Genomic DNA, 19,016 nt, shown 5'->3' with positions numbered 1-19,016 from the left:
CAGTAATCGACGTCACGCTTTATGTATGCGCGGCTGCTCCTGCCCAGCTCATTTCCCTTCAACAGTGTGGCCAGTTTGAGCGCATCCGCGGCGGAGTTCCACTTGTTGGATCGGGAATGGTGCAAATGCTTCAAGATGTCATTTTTTTTCTGGATGTCTTGACTTGAAAACCAACCAAGGGAACAAAATTTCTCATGCTTAGTCGACGCGTGGTGGGGTAAAATATGAATGTATGGGGCTACTCGCTCAGGCCCGTAGCCTTTGCATCCATAAGACCCCAATTTCACAAATGTGTCTAGAAAGAGGGAAGTGTTTGTCTGCACCACTGTTGCCATCAACGTCATTCTCAAAATGCTCCCGAATTTCATGCAGAAGCGTCCACAAAAGCAAAGTCATGTGTTCTGTCGTGGTGTCAAGTTTCCCTTCAGCATGTAGGGCAAAAGCTGGAGTAATGTCCGGCAATGACCTCCCGCTAACGATGTGAACGTGCTGCTTTTTTTTTCTTCTTCCCAGACTTCAAAATTCACTCCACAGCTGTTTATTGCAGGTACAATGTTTTTCAAGTGCGAGCTTGCCACATTTAAAATTTGAACTTTCTCCCTGTTGTCCCGATCCTCGCTTCCTGCGAGCAGTCCCTCTATTAAGGAATTTACAATCGTGATTCTCATGTGTAGTGAATCTGGAATAACACACCTAGGATCTCTAGAGAACAGTGGAATTTAATTCATGCCACTGACCTCGTTTGCACAGCCTTCTTGCATGTTGGCGCACGTGTGAATCAAAGGCGGCTCGTTGTAGTGGTTGCTGTTAGCCCCAGCGGCGCTGTGCTCTTTTGGGTGAGCTCTACAGAAGGGGCATGGATACCTAAATGAGGCTGCTTGCAAACCAAAAACCACTAAGAGGAACTTCAGGTCCGAGCCCAAGCAGATTGAAGCCTTTGTATCGTGTTTGTCTACTGAAGTACTTCCTCTTTCCGCTACACCATTATTGCCGTCAAGTATAGTCACGGAATGATTCCATTATGTTGAAGTATTTTTCAGACCCTTTAACAACAAGCAGAAGGCGTTGAAGCCTGTGGCTCTGAAGAGATCGTTCTTTGTCTCTAAGTACAAAAGACAAAGTAGTCAATGAAGAACTCCTGCTAACAACATAACCGCCTCCTTCAATCTTGACCACTAGTTTTTCTGTGGCGAGTTCACGAGTTCCGATTTTTTTTTTTTCGGCAGCTAACTCTAACACACCTTGTCTGACGTCATCCTAGAATGCTACCTGGGCTGCAAGAAACTCTTCCGGTTTCTTAAATACACTTATTCTCACGCCTAAGTTCTTTCTGTGCGAGAGTTGCATGGGAGGTATACGTTAGGCATAGTTGCGGAAATCTCCTTGCGGAAATCTGCCGGGAACAATTTCGCAATCCGTCCACCTGCTCTCTCCCGTTTTCATTTTTAAGGGTTATCTTTCCAGTGGGTGCGCGTTAAGCAGGTTCAAATATTTCCCGGGGGCAGTCTGGAAAATCTCAATTTGCAGCGCCAGTATCGCAACACAAGGAAGAAATCAAGGAGGCTTGCCCTGGAAATTTGAAATCCTTAGGGGGGCGAGGAACCAACAATCTATCTTCTTTAGGGCTGACATTTTACCTGTGAGTGCGCTTTAAGTATTTTTAGGTATTTCGTGAAGTCACTTTGGAAAATATTTATGTGCAGCACTAGTATAACCACTAGTATTGCGAAACAAATAAGAAATCAAGGGCCCCAGTTGGAAAACTTTAGGTGCGCGAGGAACCCGTAATAAATGCTTTACACTGCCTTAATTTTCCCCCGAGTGCGCTTTATGCAATTTTAGGTATTTCATGAAGCTATTTTCAAATATTTGGTTCCGTTCTAGAGCTGCGATTTTTTTCTTCGCTCCCTCCCATTCAGTTACGCTCGCCGTCGAGGGCTGCCGCCGAGGAGCGCGCTAGGTGTCTTCGGAGGTGCGTGTCCCCGAAAGTTGGGGTTGGTACAAATTGAGCACGTATGGAAATAAGTACTAAATGTTCCTGGGCACTACATGCATTATAATTTTGTTTACCCGCTGGAAAAAAAAACCGATAACAGGAAATATGGTAGGCACTGCATCGTGACGCAGAAAACCGGGCCGCAGGGATGCCGATTCACGAAAGTGCCGCGAGCGCACCAATCTGAACCGGAGCTGTCCGGCGTCTTATGAAGTAGACATGGGTTTCCTTGGGTTTCTATAGAACTTCATCCAAGATTCACGCTGTAATTTCATGGTTGCATTGTTTAGGCAAGTGCCGCAACAGATAAGCAAAAAGAGGAAGAGTGAATCTAAGCAAAAGGAAGTGACGTCAATAAGTAAAAACACATAGCAGGAAAGATGTCGCAGCAGCGCAGCACAGAGCAGCCCAACACAGTACTGGGATGGAAAAATTGCTTGCGCATGCAAGCGCGAGAAGCAAAGATCGGTACAAGCGTTGTAATGCAATAGAGAAGGCGCTGAGATTAAAGCGAGTCGTTTGAATACGAGTGGCGCTAATACTTGCGCTATTAGAATATGCTGAGAAGTCCTACAGTATTTGACACCACTTGCTTCGAGCCAAACCTGAGGTGAAATCAAGCGGTAACTGTGACATAACATAAAGCTTTAGACTCTTTTTTTTTTTCAAAGCACCACGACTTCGCCTTACACAACCCCCCGTGCACGTATTAACAGTACTACAGTTTTGCCTTACCTTGCGGAAATGAGAGGAAATGGTGCAGTGAAACGCCAGGTGTACGGGAGATGCTTTTGCAACCGTTTAGATACAGCACATCGTTCAGTGGGTACCTAGGAAAGCGCTCCGCTCCAACCGTTGGCAGCATCGCCCCGTAGGACACCGTGCCGTCCTAAACGTGTTCACCCGTGATACAACGCACCTTTAAACTCCACGCACAGCAAAAATTAACTTCACACCAAATTAATAAGGAACAACGAATGCAAATGCGCAACACCAAAACACGTGAGGGGCGTTTTTTAGCAGGCGAACTTTACGCGCACCTTACCGAACACTACAGTGACTGCATCACGGAGCAATGGGATGTGCCATTCTTCAGAGGGCGCTACAAAAAAGGTTTTTGAGAATGAATAACATTCTCATAAATTCTTTGCACAATGTGCCTAAGTAAATGTGATTCTGAAATAAATCTCGTTCGTAAAATCTAAGTATTGTTTTATTGTTTATTAAAACTTGGTTTTTGGTTATTAGTGTTTGTTCCCTCCAGACCTAGCCGCGCTTCAATCGCCACTCCCATAACTCCCCGTGTCGATGTCGCTGACAATAGCTTCTGAACCGCTTTTCGCCCGAAGCTTCGCTACCAGTTACATTTACCTTGTCGGCGGCGCGAAGAGCGCTTCAGGAAGGGACCGCGACCCGCATCTTAGACAGGGAACGCCCCCCTCCGGCTTTCGCCAGCGTCGCAGAGACGAGCGTCTCGAGCGAGTACAGCATGCTGCCCCCCCCCCCCCCCCTTTCCCCTGCCACAAACTTTCGGAGAGTGCCCGCGCCACCACGGCGAACCGCCCTGCCCTGACAATTTCGCGGTGCTCTCGTCCTTTGCTTTCTTCCCCAATTCGGTCTTGCCATCGTTCACTCGGTATTTTCACTATTCGGTCTTGTCATCGTTCGCTCGGTTACGACGATGACGTGGCGCAGCCCAGACAGGGCCGCCAAAGAGCTGTACCCTAAAAAGTGGCTGTGCAACGCCGGCACTTGCGGGAGGAAAAGCAAGCACAGAAAGAACAGAACTCCCGCTAGCGCAGCCTCAGACAGGGGATGCGCGAGCAATGCGAAGGCGGGAAATTTGAAATGCGTTGGGTGGTAGCAGTGAGCGGATAACGGCGCTACAACCCATTATGGCTAAACACTGCTCTGCACTTCCGACAGCTTTCACATTGAATGAAACGGCTTTCATTTTTTATTGAGGCGCTTAATATGGCTTTTGTAAAGGCCGTGTCTAGAGTGCCGTCCGAAGGTTTTATAAGCACTCCACTATATCGACGTCCACCGGCGTTTCATGACGAAATTGCCGCGTCTGGCAGTACATCGCTCTAGATAACGTAAAGCTAGGCAACCTAACCTAAACATAAGATAAGCTAACCTAACGCACACAAAGAAATAATTTAAAACACCAAAAGTAACCTAAGGGACATAATTACACTTCAAATAAGTAATGAAAAAAAAAAAATAAAAAAAAACAGAGGCAAGAGCCGGTCTCGAATCACCGACTTGGGATCAACAAGCTAAGACGGATCCTCTACACTACAACGACAGACTCTTTGGCCGGTGCTAGTCGAGTGTTAAATATTCGAATGTCGTCGGACGGCACTCCAGACACTGCGTTTTGTAAAACCCTTTGTCTGACGTTGGCTTTCTGCAGTGTGTTTGGCGCGGCATACAGCCATCACTGAGGCATAATAGCTTCGCTGGAAAAGGGCCAGGGCACTTACCGCGAGAGATGTATTGGCCAGCGCTAAATACTGTCCGTGTACAAAGGGCGTCTGACGTCACCATAATCACTCCATTAAAGTGGCATCCGGTCGCGTTGCCTTCCACAACGCCGCGTCTGGCCTCTTCGCTCTCCCCAATGTTTTCACATTAGAGGGTTTCCGCATATCATTACCGAGCCACCGCTTACCGCGTTACCGAAAGCCGGAGTTTCCTTTTACCGCTGAAAAGGGTAAGGGCCGTTTTAGCACACCGCTTGCGGTTTGCGTTTTCCGGCGGCCCTAGTGGCGGTAGCGACATCTGACGAATTAGTCCCAATGCAAATAACGCATAATTTTGTTGACCACATCTATTTGCTTTCGTTTAAAGAAGCTTGCATGTTTCACTTTTATGTTGAAGCCTTCAGAACAGCATTACTTGTTTTTAGAATATTGCAGCTATCTCCTGTAAACATGCCGGTGTCGCCATCTACTGATTGGAGTTGGAATCAAGGTAATTAGAATATACGCCCGCGCTAAATATTTCGGTAGGAATTAGTAAAATATATTTTGTTGATTGTTCAATAACCTACACTACCGTTCCCAGCACAATTTTGGAGGCATAAAAGTACTTGGCGGGCTGAACTATTTGAGCCGGACGAGGGTTTGTCGTCGTTTGTCGTGCTCCAGAGAATCATTTAGCATGATGGAGGCGAAAAGCAAAAACGCCTGTGTGTACGAGATTTCGGCGCACGTTAAAGATCCCCAGGTGGTCAAAATTAATCCGGAGCTCCCCACTACGGCAGGCCTTATCGCCTGCGTTGCGCCGGCTCGTTAGACTTTTCAATCAATCAATCAATGAGAATCATTTACCAACAATAATGCAATAAACAAAATCAACTAAAATTACTCCTATCGTCTGTACCAAGCATCAAGAGCTGAGCGCATTGCATTTGCTGCAATCAAGCCGCGAGGATACACTTCTTCTGCTCAGTAAACTCTCGGGCGGCGGTAGCCTGTACCGGTAAGTTACCGTTCGTGGCGACTTCTCGCGCATGCGCAGTCGACTCCCGCAAGCACGGTAGACGGTTACGTAAATACGGTAACGGTATGTTAAAACTCTCTATTTTATAGCTAACCTAAAAACGTCAACTTTCCTTAAAGTAACCTAACCCAACGTAAGTTGACCTAATCTAACATAGACTCGCTAACCTAAACAAAACTAACCTAACGTAACATAACCTAACAAACAGGTCCAGTCATTTAAAGTCCTTAAAGGTAAATACGAACATGACTGAAGAAAACATTTTTCAAACAACCGAAAGTATAAAAGAAAGACCACACAAACACCGGATTCAAACTTCCACCCTTCTGCCACGAAGCTAAGACGTAACCCCTATGCCTAACAATCCACTCCCTGTCAGCCCAGCGTTAAACATACGAACTCAGTCGGACGGCCCCTAAGACAATGCGCTTCAAATTTTGTACGAGTCTCGAATCCACAGTGTCACACACGAGCATAGTACCACCTAACCGCACGACTGTATTGTCTAACGGTTTACCCGGGATTTTTTGTTTCATGCTAGTCACAAAACTCACACGAGGCGACCAAAGTTGCACTGCAAAACAGATATTGAGAACCTTGGCCAAAATAAGTTTTCATTTGTCAGACTAGAAGGTGACACACCAGTTGTTATCGTCGGCGACTTTTGTGTGGATATTTCGAAAATAATTAATTTCGAGAATAATCATTTTTGACACACTCTTAGGCAAAAAGGACTAAAAGTTCGTCCTTTCGGGGACTAACGGCCTCTGCCACAATCATTAGTCCCTTTGGGGACTAACTGCGAGGGGACGAACGGTTAGTACCCCACCCGGATGGTCCGTTCCGATACTCCCCAAGGACAAACTCCGTTGAGTGCAGAAAAAAAAAAAAAACGCCAGCACCGGCAGGGATCGAACCCCTGACGCCCGGAATTATACACAAGGAACCCGACGCGCTTTCCGCTAAGACCACGCCGCCGGATGGTTCCTGCGGCAGATAATATTCAAGTGTACAGGGTGTAGTTCTGTGCATAACGCAACAGATCCATTGCAACTGGTGCCCGAATTTCTATCTGTGCAAGCGAACGTGACCGCGTTTTGCGCCTTGCGCTTAGCGCTTTTCTAGGTTTAGGGACTATTGCTCAGTTCGATTCGAAGTAGAGCCTCACAACCATAGTTTTTTCGTAAATAACAATCAACTCGTCGTCGCCTAGTTGAGATAGGTAGCTGGGCGATCGGACGACTCATTTGTTTCCGCACAAATTAGCGCAAGCTAAGTGCTTTCTTAGTGTTCGATACATATGTTAAGTGCTCTATGTAACGTATGTGAATGGTGTCGTCTGTGTGAGTGTCAGAATAAGGAAACATGCCATATTTTCCCGCATCGGCGAAAGCGAATTTGGTGTTGCTTAGCCTGAATTCTTCAAATTCGCGTCGCTAGACGATTGCGACTGAGAAATGCAAGCGGTTTTTACAGCAGTTGCAGCATTGTCATAGCTTTGGTGCCCAAGGCAATTATGTACCGAGTGTAAAAGATAACTTCGAGACGCTTACCTGTAGCGAGCATTTTTGTTTTGCAGTTGTCATCAGCAACATGCGCTTTTTCTAGTCTGTTAAACATATACATATTCATTACGCTGAAGAATCCACTTTTGCTACTGTCACTAATTTTTGAGTTACTGTTAAGGCGCTTGAAAGCTTTCATTGGCCGTTATTATCTCGCACGAATCGAACGCAACACAGCGTATCAACATAACCTCGCCGAGAAGCGTATGACAATCGCGCTTCGCCGCTCCTTGCCATTACCCGCCGCTCTACTAACCCTAGGCAATTTTCTTATAACTAATATCAATATTTTCTCCCGTGGCACCATCTAAAGCACCCAGTGACTGCAATGCCTTGTGTTTGGGGAATATAAAACTGTTCGCAGACATATGCGCGAAAGGGCAACGACGACGCCATTAGGGGATTAACGACGCAGCAAAGACTAACTGCATGCGTTTCGTCTTCCCGTTACTCCTTATAGATCGGCGGGGACGAACAGTTAGTCCGAATTTATGCACACGGCACGTACTCTGCCGCAGATACTCCCTTTGAAGATGAACGGTCGCCCGCGAAGACTAACGGCTGTATTCTAGTCCCTATTTTAGTCCTTTTTGCCTAAGAGTGCATAATTAATCCCGACAAGCTAGACAGGTTCTTACCCTTCATCAACGTATACCATGCTCTAGGGATGGGGTTTGGATCCGACCAGAGCCAAATATGTCGCCACAGTCGTCTCAGAACTCATCACAATAAAACAAAACGTCCATAGTGCGATTGTCACAACCATTACGATAAAGCAAATATAAGATTGCATACCGCATTGGTAGTTGCAGTGATTTTCAGCCGCTTCAACGGACATCAACTTTCCTAGGGCCGGAACAGTTGCCCCGTATTTTTTTTTTTTTTCGCAGGTTGCGCATCTAGCGCTTTCGCGATAAAAAAAAGCAACAAACCAAACACACAACCGGATGAAAATGACTTCCATTAGCAATCGGCAACACATAGGCAACTTTATTCGACAGCAAACGTTCCCGCCGTCCTCCACCTGACTTTGGTTTTGTATACCGAATTGTCCACGTTCTTGGCCGTGTCCAGCAGAAGCTTCGCGGGAAGACTTTTTCTTTCTTCCTGACGTGCTTGTCTTTGTGATTTTCTACATCTACGTTTGGTTATTCCGGAACAATTATACGCTGTTAGACGGTTCACCGTTACTAAAGATGGCTTCGTCGTAACGTAACCGACGATAGTTTTATCTAAGCCCGCCAGCCCTGCAATCGAAGAAAAACATCTGTGCACATTTCACGACGTGGAGCCAATACATTATTTTGTGCAGTTTGTCCTCAGCTGCGGTCAAAGATTCTATGAAGTGCTGATGGCCTTTATAGACTGCAGAATTTCTGTCGTAAGTTTATCTGCACGCTGTCGTAAGGTCGTTCATAGACAGCTGATGGACTGCTGTTTTATTGTAGTTTTTTTTTTGCTGAGTTGGTAGAAGCGGGGGTTATTTTGTACCCTCATTCCAGCCAGGTTCGACAGCCTCCGATGTGTTTGCGCTGATTTGCTGATAGGCGGCGACCCCGCCGTTAATGCAGAACCATGCCATCCCTTGTTCGGTGATGCGAATGCAATTTTAGTGATTAGCTATCATCTCAATCAGCGAGGAACGTTCGTACGGTGACGATCGTAGAGTGTTTGGCGCGACTGCGGTGACTAAAGCAAAAAAACACGACTCAATTGTGCGGAGTATTGTTTTGATTGATTGCGGGGTTTAATGTGCTCCACAGGGGATGAGGCGCGCCGTAGTGGAGAGCTCTGGATTAATTTGACCACCAGGGGATTGTTAACGGGCGCCGAAATCTTGAACACTCTAGCGTTTTTGCTTTTCGCCTTCCCGAGAAAATCGGCCGCCGCGGCCGGGAATCGAACCCGGGTCCTCGCGCTCAGCGGGACAACGCCTTAGCCACTGAGCCACCGTGGTGGGTTGCAGTACTGTTTCCCTAGTAACCTCGAATCTGCACAAAAATGTTTATGTGGGAAGTTAAGCGTTGAAGTATTATGCAGTCGAAGCTCGTAATTAGAACTCGAAGGGGCCTGCAAGTTTGTTCGAAGTAAGAGAGGTTCCAATTAACGGAAGCTATTTCAAGTACATAGAATGTTGCCGGGACCGCAGCGTCAGTTCAAATAAACCAGAAGTTCGTATTAAGCGAGTTCGAATTAACGAAGCTGTACTGTATTCGCTCAAATGTACAGCATTAAAACAACCGACGAGAAAGGAAAATATATGCAGTTAAAACTGTATGTATTTGTTCTCGTCCGGTTCGGAAACAGACAGCAAAATCTGAAAACGTTCGTTCGTTGCAAAAAAGTGGAAGAACAGGACAAATAGCAAAGACAAATGACTACAAAGAAACGGTCTACCAAATCCAGCACCGGCGCATTATTAATTCGAAAACAACAAATTACAGAAATAAAAGTAAGTAATAAGCTGCAAATGATGTAACGAAATCCCAAGTGTGCATCTAATTCATCGCCTTGGTGCAAACAGCTACGAAAACATAAAAAAAGAAAAAAACTCGCGATAAACCCTCGAAAATGCAAATTTTTAAGTATCCTAACGCCTATGTACCCCATCACTACAAACAAATACAAATAAAATCTTGTTTGGCGTCTTCCTTACTAAAAGAACTACATGGTTTGGCGTCTTCTAAAATCTGACAAAGGAAAAGAACTGGCGAAACTTAGGCGCTCCAGAAGAACGGTTATGCCTTTGTATACAACTCTCAGAATTGCTGTAGCTTTTGGCTCTTTGCAGGGTGGCTTGAAAGGTCGGCGGCAACCACGGAAATATGCTTCAATGCCGTTCATTAATCAGTAATTCCGCGCGTGGCTTTCGCGGGGTTAGCTGTGTTTTCCCGAGGTTGTTACTGACGCACTTTGCCAGGCTTGTTCAGGTTGTTTTTACGCTCAAGGTCATAGCGCCTCTTTCCAATAATCGCGATGGGCTGGCACGTGTCCGTAATTTTTCGGTCTACTGCTTTGAACATTATCTTGAACCTCAGTTTACTCTGGAGTCGACGTTCCTTTCTTGCGCTTTGGGTATACCGCGCTTTATCTCGTTTTAGATGCGAAGCATTTCATGCTCGGGGCTGTGTCCCCCCCTCCCTCGTTGTCGTAGTCCGCTGTCCGCACTCTACTGCGCATGCGCGTCTCTTCAGCCCCTTCAGCGTTTGGGCTGACGTCAGCGCAGCCCACTATAAAAAGAAATACTTAAGCGGCGCCCGGTTTCGATCCCACGCCTCTCTATCCGCAACGGGAGGTACGTGGCGCTCTTCCCACTGCGCTACAAACCGAGACGGGAGCACGTGCTACCAACGTGCCTTATGTCCTTCACTCATTTAAACTACGTCAAGAAGCTACTGACACAACGAAGGCGCGCGAAGCTGAACGTCACCGGAAACGACGAACTGAAAACTAATGGGAACTTCAGTCGACCCCATGGCTGCTTCGCATACTACTCAGGGTTCCCCTATGGGAAGATGGTGTAATTTTTTTCTTGTTGGATAGCGTGTGACTTCTTTAGACCTGGGGATACCCGTCCGGCTTGTTGTCAAAGTGGCCTGCTCTTCCTTACCCTCGTAAAATTTTTTTTCCATTCTTCGTGTTTGTTGCGCTAGTACCTGTGTCCTTTACACGGCTTGTTGGATGTGGCCTCTGCCACGTGTGCCCTGAATGCCTGACCTCAAATTCACTCATTCGTATATCTATCGGCAGTCGCCTAGCTGCCCTCGACTGGTCGGTGTCAGAAATACCTCATCACTTCAATCTTTACCGCTGTTAAAGAAACAGCGGTCACGGGATTAGTGCCGTCAACGACAACCACTGCTCCACGCTGTTAAAAATGAGGTTTTTCATTTCGTGCTCCGAATGCAGTCACTCCGTTTTTACAGCCGTACGTTAGAAGACTTTATAAAAAAAAAACAAGACATTAAACTCCCGAACGATATACTGCATACGGAATGCAACAGCTGCATCCTCCGTTTACACAAACTTCTGGGCCTTTTCTGTGCAGACTGAAGGGATTCATGCAACGTGATGATCCTGCGTCAGAACAACATCATTAAATTTATGGGAAACTTCTGGGAAAATTCAAACGCTGTTGCATGGCTTTAGCCTAACGGTATACGTTTGGGCCACCTCCCACAGCCCCTTGGGACTTTCCCTCTTTTCCCGCTTGTAGCTTTGTAGCTGAGTCACAGCTACAATCCAATTGGTCAGGCATGAGGTCAAAGATAAATCAGATTCATATAAACGGCCCGTGAAACTGTGCTAGCGTGTCGTATAAATGCTTGGCAGTTTAAAACAGTGCGGACATAATTAACAACAGCCGCTGTTCACGGTGCCTCCGATTAAAGGACTCAATGAATTTATTTAAAAGAGAGACGTGGAACACATCGTTGGGAAAGGGAGGGGAAATAGAACAAGAGTGGTGTTCCCTTTGATTTCTTAAAGTAATGTTCTCAAAATAAAGAGAACAACGCAATACATTTGCCAATTAAAAACATTTACGGGTTGTTTGAGCGGAGATTTGACAGGGATACCTTCCGTTACTTTTATTTATGCGATATATATAATCATCAGCAGTAGCATACCGCATCATAAATCATCGTCACCTGCGACAGTTTGCCCTGCACACGCACATAGGCTATGTTCCTATTCGCGGCCAGCTTGGTAGACAGCTTACAAAGCAGTGTAACTATACGTCTAAAGGAATAAGAATCGGAATGGCGAAGCGGTCCCAACGCAGACGACAACCTCGTAGCAGACTATGTTGAGAAACGCAAGCCGCAGGTTTCGTAAATAACATCACCGATATTATTACAAACACTACGTGATTCAAAAATTAAACGAAATCATATTCACCACTAGTAAATTATACTAAATATTTTAATAAAAGAACAGGTGCTTTTGCTACAACATTAATACGCAACATTAATACGCAAACCTTCCTGTCTAAACTTATTAGATTAGACAAGAAGGTTTCCTCCATCGTTGCTGACTTTGATGTCGTCTCTTTGCAGCGGTCTTCGTTGACTGCGTCGTTCGGATTGGAACAGGGCTTAACATGGCAGACTAACCGCGAAGACAGCAACGAAGCAGTCTAAAGGGGAAATCGGAACGCTCCCATAGAGCTGTGCACGCAGTCTGATTAACTCATAGTATAAAATAATCATGGCGTCCAGCCAAGGTGATTCCCTGTCGTCGTCACTCCCTACTGCACGCCTGTAGCCCCGAATAAAGATGGGAGGTCACAATGCTGCCCACGGCCTGAAAGTCAAGCACTTAGTATCATCGTCAGCATCACGTATTCGTGAAATGCATGCAGGAATGACACGCCACGGCGGGGCAGGCGGGACAACTTGAACGGTCTTTTGCTGCCGCTGTCCGGCGATGCTGATCGGGCGCTCTACATCTCCTGCCACGCATTACACGTTGCTGTAACCTAGAGAGATAGAGAAAGAGAGAGGGGGGCTCCTTATTGAAATACAGAGTTTAGAAGGCGTATAATAGCGCCTACTAGTGGAAATTAAGAAGAAGAAATGGACGTGGGCAGGGCATGTAATGCGAAGGCAAGATAACCGTTGGTCATGAGGGGTAACAAAGTGGATCCCTAGAAAAGGCAAGCGTTGCAGGGGGCGGCAGAAAGTTAGGTGGGAAGATAACATCAAGAAGCTTGCGGGGCTCAATTGGTCGCAGTTAGCACAGGACCGGGATAATTGGAGATTAATGGGAGAGGCCTTTGCCCTGCAGTGGGTGTAGATATGCTCGTGGTGATGATGATGAATAACGCCTACATGCCTCTGTGTTGGGATGGGGGATGAGGGTAAAAAGGCCCCGGAAGAAGGTTGGCAAGAAGAGAGAAAAAAACTGGTCGCGTACTACTTTTCATTTGTGTCACAAAATTCACAACTTCGAAATCAGGTCAACGTTGTAGAAATAAGAGAACAAATTTGCTAGAGCTTGGCGCTGCTTCGAGGGACAATCACATGGCCCTAGAATAATATTTGGAGTTACACGTCCTTGTTCTAGAGGTACGCAGCTTCCTGAAAGAACTTAAATCTTAGTGTCCTCTAGGCCACACAGTCTCTTACAATATGTCGACCTACCGGCCATAAACACAGAACGCTAGTAATTATTATTTCATGAGCTACTGCTAGAAGAGAAATGAACGCAATCGGGACAACAGCTAGTTTTGCTTCCATCCGAGCTCCAGTGTTTGCGGCGATGGTACTGAGCGTGCAGAGGGAAGAACATTGTTTCCTTTCGGATGTGACTTAACCTGAAGCTTATTATCCAGGGAAAAAAAACGCTGACAAGTCAATCCATATTCCTTCGAATGATTCATTGCAACAATAACCACGAGCGGCGTGAACTGTGCGCCGACTACGACTATCGGGGAAAAAAATCATTTCATCAATTAACACAGCTTTAAACTGTTTTGCCTACCTGATGGTTTCATCTCAGCGACGGTTATTTTGACGTCGTCTACGACAATAGAGCGAAGTTGCTTGATATCACTTTCATCGTATATTTCCTGTAAAAACGGTAGTTCCTGTGTTCGTGATAAGAGACAAGCATCATGAGAGATAAGCTTGTTCACCCGAACCGTAAGAGCATCCCAGCACTCTGTCATTTCTCCGAGCTCGACAATTGCCCGCTCTTAAAAGCAAGTCACACAAAGGGTTGGCTTTCGGCCAGCTGTTGTAACGTCACACTCCCGACACGCTCCATTACTACTTTTTTTTTTATCTTCTCCCAGAAACAAAGCAGAGCCCGCGCAATGCCGTCTTATCTCCCCCCAACATTCATCTTCTTCAAACATCCAAACTCGATGACGTAAGGCAGCCGTAACACGATCGCCAGCAGCATCAGCAGCAGCGGCAGCCGCGTCGGCTGCGGTATGTCTCCAGCCGGATAGCGGGCGGCGCCGGCTGACCTACTCTCCGCGAGAACAGCCCGCCGACGAGGGGCCGGATCTGGCGAGCCGACGACCGCTAGTCGTCGCCCACACCTCTATGCTCCGCGGCCAGGCCGGGTAAGGGAGGGCAGCCGCTTCCCTCCTCCTCCTTTCGTCTCGATCTTGGCAGGTTTTGTGGGTGCGCCGACCTCTCGCCCTGACCCCCGCTACTGTTCTCGCCGATCCCTTGACATTGAGATTGAGGGAACGTGGCGTTTCCGCTCCTCCTTCCCACTCAAGCGCCCTTGACACTGACGCAACCTCGTCGAGGTCGTGACCAGGCGGGTCACGTAGCGAGAGGAGTTGTTGTTCAGCGGTGCGTGAATAACTTCCTTTGGCGCAGCAGAATTTAGCGGGAATTCACGAGGAAGGGTTTGGGAGGTGCCCTAGATAATCATGCGTGACGGATTATTTGCGGTGTGTAATGAGGGCGGGGAAGAGACTGCGGCTTTTGAGAACGCTGGCTTTGAGTTTCAATTTGAATTATTAGCTTGCATTAACTTGTTTGCTTCTCTCTCTCTCTCTCTCTTTCGGTGATACGGCGCAAGAGAACTGAACATGAAAAGGTTTAATTTTTCCTTGTTTTGAAAGACAAGTAAAGACCCACCGCGGTGGGCTGAGGCTGAGGCGTCGTTCTCCAGATAGGGCGTGTTTGACCCCGGCCGCGGCGGGCGTTTTTCTGATGGAGGCAGAAGACGAAAATGCCCCCCGCTTCCCAAAACTTCGTGAAACAACCCCAGGTGATTTAAATGAATCCGAAGACCTCCACTACGGCACTTCTTATGCCCAGGTCTAGCTTCGGCGCGTTAAACCCCGAAATTTTGAAAACCGAAGGAAAAATGTACGATGGGAGGAAGCCGAAGGCATTTTTTTAAATATTACGCCGTACACCAAGATGGTTGCGATTTAGAACCAGAAGAGCTTTAGGAAATCTGTGTTCTGCGGCGCGGTCGTTATCGTGCGATACAATAAGGATACTCTGAAAGCGCGCAAGTGCATAAATGATAACCCCTGCATTGGGGTCATACGGTGTCTTTTTTATCGTAGTTTCATTCACTGGTGCACATAAAGATTACTGGGCGAATATTACAACCTTTTCGCCTCCTCGATCTACGCTGTATGGTTTCCTCTTGGCTGTTCTCTACCTTCTAAAGGTAGGCTACTCTAAACGCTTTCACCGCTGCCACTATGCCAGTGTTCAAATCGAAAGGTTTCTTGCTCCATTCTATAACGCAGCAGGCTGGACTTGATAGCGTAGCACTTTTATTTTTGTGTGGGAATTTTTAGACGTTGCGTTCAATGTGTTTCCTTTATGTTGTTTGAGTCTACATTCCATTATTCAGCTGATAGAGCGTTACTAACGAGGTATCTTGCGGTATCTTGGTAACTGCGAGTAGCGACAACCCGGACCCCGAAACTCCATACCTTAACTATGACGTAATGTGGTAACAGGCTTTAAAGGGACACTGAAGTGATTTGTAAACATTGTGGGATTAGGAGCGCAAATTGTAGTCCGGAGTCCCTAGGCCCTGTTTCGACCACTGTGAGCCCGTTTACGCGAATTTATTTATTAGAAAAATCAATTCGAAAATGCTGTCCTCCGCTCTGCACCCTCGCCCATTTTCTGTGGCGTTTTCGTGTGACGTCAGGAGGAGAGGAGCTGGCAATTGGCTGCGCTACTGCACGGCTCACCGGGCTTCCGACAGCATCAGTTGGCCCAGCGTTTCGTCCGCCGGCCGCCGACGGGTCGGCGCAATTCGTTCGCTCAGTTGAAACGAAGCCACGACACGTTTGTGAATGAAATAATGTGCCTTTCTTTACTTTGTAAGTTTGTACACTGTATCTAGCTTTAAGTCAAGGTCGCTTCACACGAGCGCTGCACATGCGCACATGCGACGCTTCGCTGACTGGTACACCAGTAAGAAAACATAAGGCCACTTGAAGGCGGGAGAAGAGTCAGCGAAGTCACTATGGCTACTAAGGAAATAAAATCAGCTGATACTTTTACCGTACAGCGTAAAACTAGGGTGCAGGAAGCACTTTTTTGCGCTGGGCGAACAAGCACAGCGGTCAACCGCACGACTACACATCTGCGAACGCTTTTCCGTCTAAGAAATGCAATTGCTAGACGTGAGATATTGTGGAAACTCGGGGGACGCTTACTGCACGAGCGCAGTACAACAAATAGTCGCGTAAGCTGCTTGAAATGCTAAAACTAAATAAAAGTGTAAACTAGTTATACATTATATACTTTATATTTCCAAAGTCAGCAGAGCTTGCCCAATGGCCGAGTTGTCTGGAGCACTAGGATTGTGTTTGCAAGTGTTTTGCTAGTCACTAGTTCGAATCCCCGAGGGTTCATTCTTTTTTTTTTTAATAAGTTGACTTTTTCGTTTTCGGCCGATGTTTTCATTTCTGAGTTCACCTTTTCTTTTGGGCCGCAACGTTCGCTGCTCCACGAACTAGATCACAGAACGCGCGCAGGCTGACACTGACGCGCTAGCGAGTTCTCGTTGGCGTGCTGTTGCCATAAGCACCGACTGCTTGCGGGCAGTGGGCACAGGCCAGAATCAACAGACCCTTGGCCTGGTGCGAACACGCTTTTTACGATACAGGCATGAGTGAGGCAAGCTCCAAATCTGGGGGAAAAGCGCATGGTATTTGAGCGTCTGCGGGGACGCGGAGGGCGTTCATCCACTGCGTAGGCCTCGGCTAGTGATTGCTACGATTAGAAGCCGTCCTGGGAGGCTTATCTAATGCATTTTACAGCCGACATCATGGCAGAAGCGCGGTACGACGATTTCTGAGATATCGAGAATGCCCATCCAACGATGCCGTCGGATGTCAAGCATGTTGTTTTAGCGAACCGAAACGGAAACTTGTTTGCATGCTAACCTTGGACATCGTCCAATCACGGTGCGTCTCCTCCCGTCCTCACAGCCTTTAGTGGTGCGGCCGCCGCAAACCGCGCATGGTAGTTTTTCTTCTTTCGCGCTTTGTAAAATAATTACCGACTTGTCAACCGAATAAACGATGAAAAGTGTGCTAATTTTAGATAGTCCGCGCAGTGCAAGCAAAAACGGGAGCTTGACAAATTCACTTCAGTGTCCCTTTAAGGGAAACGCTACGAACCTCGAACTATGTCTGTCGGCACCTCTGTCAAGCACCGTTGGATATGCTGCCTCCTTGTTTAGTCCTGAAGGAGCTCGAGGCGCCTGTGAGCGCGAGAATTAAGCCTTTTGGAGTGTTGAAAACACTCCGTTTTGTTATATATCACGCCGCTTTTCTGAACTCTCCTCACCCAAAGATCCTTCTCCTAAAAGGGGCCGCACCTAAGCACTTCAAGTCGAGCCGCCGCTACAGCTTTGGAAAAATTTCCTGTAGTTGATTGAACTGATGTGAGAACACCAGTCGCCAACGAATTAGTCTTTCTAATCGGAAAAAACACAGGAAACGACGTAGTAAGAAAAGAATAGAAAGGCAAAAAGCTTGTGGCTGCTAACGTCAGTGTCGAGGTCGTACGAAAAAACAAAACTACCGTTAGAATCAACTTAAACAACAAAATCACCGACCCTACCGTGATCGTAGCCCCCTCGAACTATCTTACAGCTCTAAGTCGGAATTTCTAAAACAACTCCTTAACGAGTAAGAGGCTGACCTGAAATCGAGGCTTCGACGGACGCCCGTCTGGTCGGGAATGACACTGAAATACATAATAAAGAATACGCCGACCACCAGAGAAAATAAAACAATGACGTTTCGGCACCCTGAACGGGAGCCTTGTTCACACTAAAAACTTTTAGTGTGAACAAGGCTCCCGTTCGGGGTGTCGTAACGTCATTGTTTTGTTTTCTCTGGTGGTTGGCGTATTCTTTATTATGTACTTCAAGAGGCTGACCTCCTTGAGGAAATTCAAGATTATGGAATTGCGTGTGTTAACTAAATTACGTTAACAGTACCCGGGAAAAAATTCCGAAATGACATAAAATGCTGACATCCGCTGTAACCATCCCGCCGTAGACACCGAAGGGTGCTTTAATATCCTCAGTAAGTGCCCTCAGCAACTTGTTGCAGGTAATTCGCTACTTTTTCCGATAATTTAGTAACGTGGTCGTTACGGTTTCATAATGGTAAAATGAAAAATGCTTACGTTAGTGTTTTCCGAGTAGCGTGTACCATAACTCCTTCAATTTGACATGTAGCAACCCCGTTTTTCCTCTACGCTCTCAAGTGAAAACCGAGGACACCAATGCCCTCGTTGTCAATGTCTAATCGAATGCCGCAGGATGCTCCTTTGATTTGGTATAGGTTACGTCGCAACCACTGGGTCCAGTGAATTGACTGGAGCATCTTGCAGTTGTCATCGTCACTGAACAATTACCATGAGTAGGTTTATGTGAGAATTTTGGGTAATAATGTTGACGCCGCCGCCAAATGCATATACGGGTTAACTGGCCGTGATCTTCTGGCCGACTGTCAACATTACTGGCCAATTCCCCACAGTGGGTATATGGGAGTGGCAACTAAATTGGAATTAGAGAAGCAGTCGCGAGCTTCAGTCGGTTGGCATCATTACTGGCTGAACCACCTGAGTGGGTTAGTGTGGTTACATCCTTTGAACCCAATAGCACGCCAAGCAACGTCAAACTCGTTGCATGCATGTCGTGCTGCGTGTTTCTTTTGTGTGCGTTTTTCAAGTCGTTTGGTCCTCCTTTACTCAGCTAGAGCCATGAATCATTAGTAGTCTCGGAAATGTGTGCTCTGCTCGCATTAGAATGCCTCTAGCTTCGGTTCGCACCCATAACGAACTTTTCAGAATTTTCTTTTAGCTCGGTTGGTTGCCTGTTATTCCATTTTGGGCCGTCAACCGTTTTAAGAGTCGTTTCCTTGCAATGCAACAGACGATGAATCGCGCCTTTTCTCATCACTGGACCATTTATTCCGAAAGCAT

The 19,016-nt window shown here is 46.8% G+C and overlaps 1 protein-coding gene across 2 annotated transcripts in view; it reads left to right on the top strand.

Annotated features, from left to right (window-relative positions):
* The window catches only part of LOC144175133 (mitochondrial 2-oxodicarboxylate carrier-like), a 45,535-nt gene that overhangs the window by 10,764 nt on the left and 15,755 nt on the right, over nucleotides 1-19,016 (top strand). The window contains exon 1 of one of the 2 annotated variants that reach the window (XM_077704219.1): nucleotides 13,947-14,143. The exons of the other annotated variant lie outside the window; for it this stretch is intronic. The gene's annotated coding sequence lies outside the window, so the exon portion shown is untranslated. Of the gene's footprint in view, nucleotides 1-13,946; nucleotides 14,144-19,016 lie in introns of those variants that run through there. 2 annotated transcript variants of the gene reach the window in all.

This window comes from Haemaphysalis longicornis, unplaced genomic scaffold (assembly GCF_048455015.1).
Source record: "Haemaphysalis longicornis isolate Haplotype H1 unplaced genomic scaffold, Haemaphysalis longicornis Haplotype H1 scaffold_3, whole genome shotgun sequence".
NCBI classification, from domain to species: domain Eukaryota; kingdom Metazoa; phylum Arthropoda; class Arachnida; order Ixodida; family Ixodidae; genus Haemaphysalis; species Haemaphysalis longicornis.
This window is presented reverse-complemented; position numbering and strand designations above follow the sequence as displayed.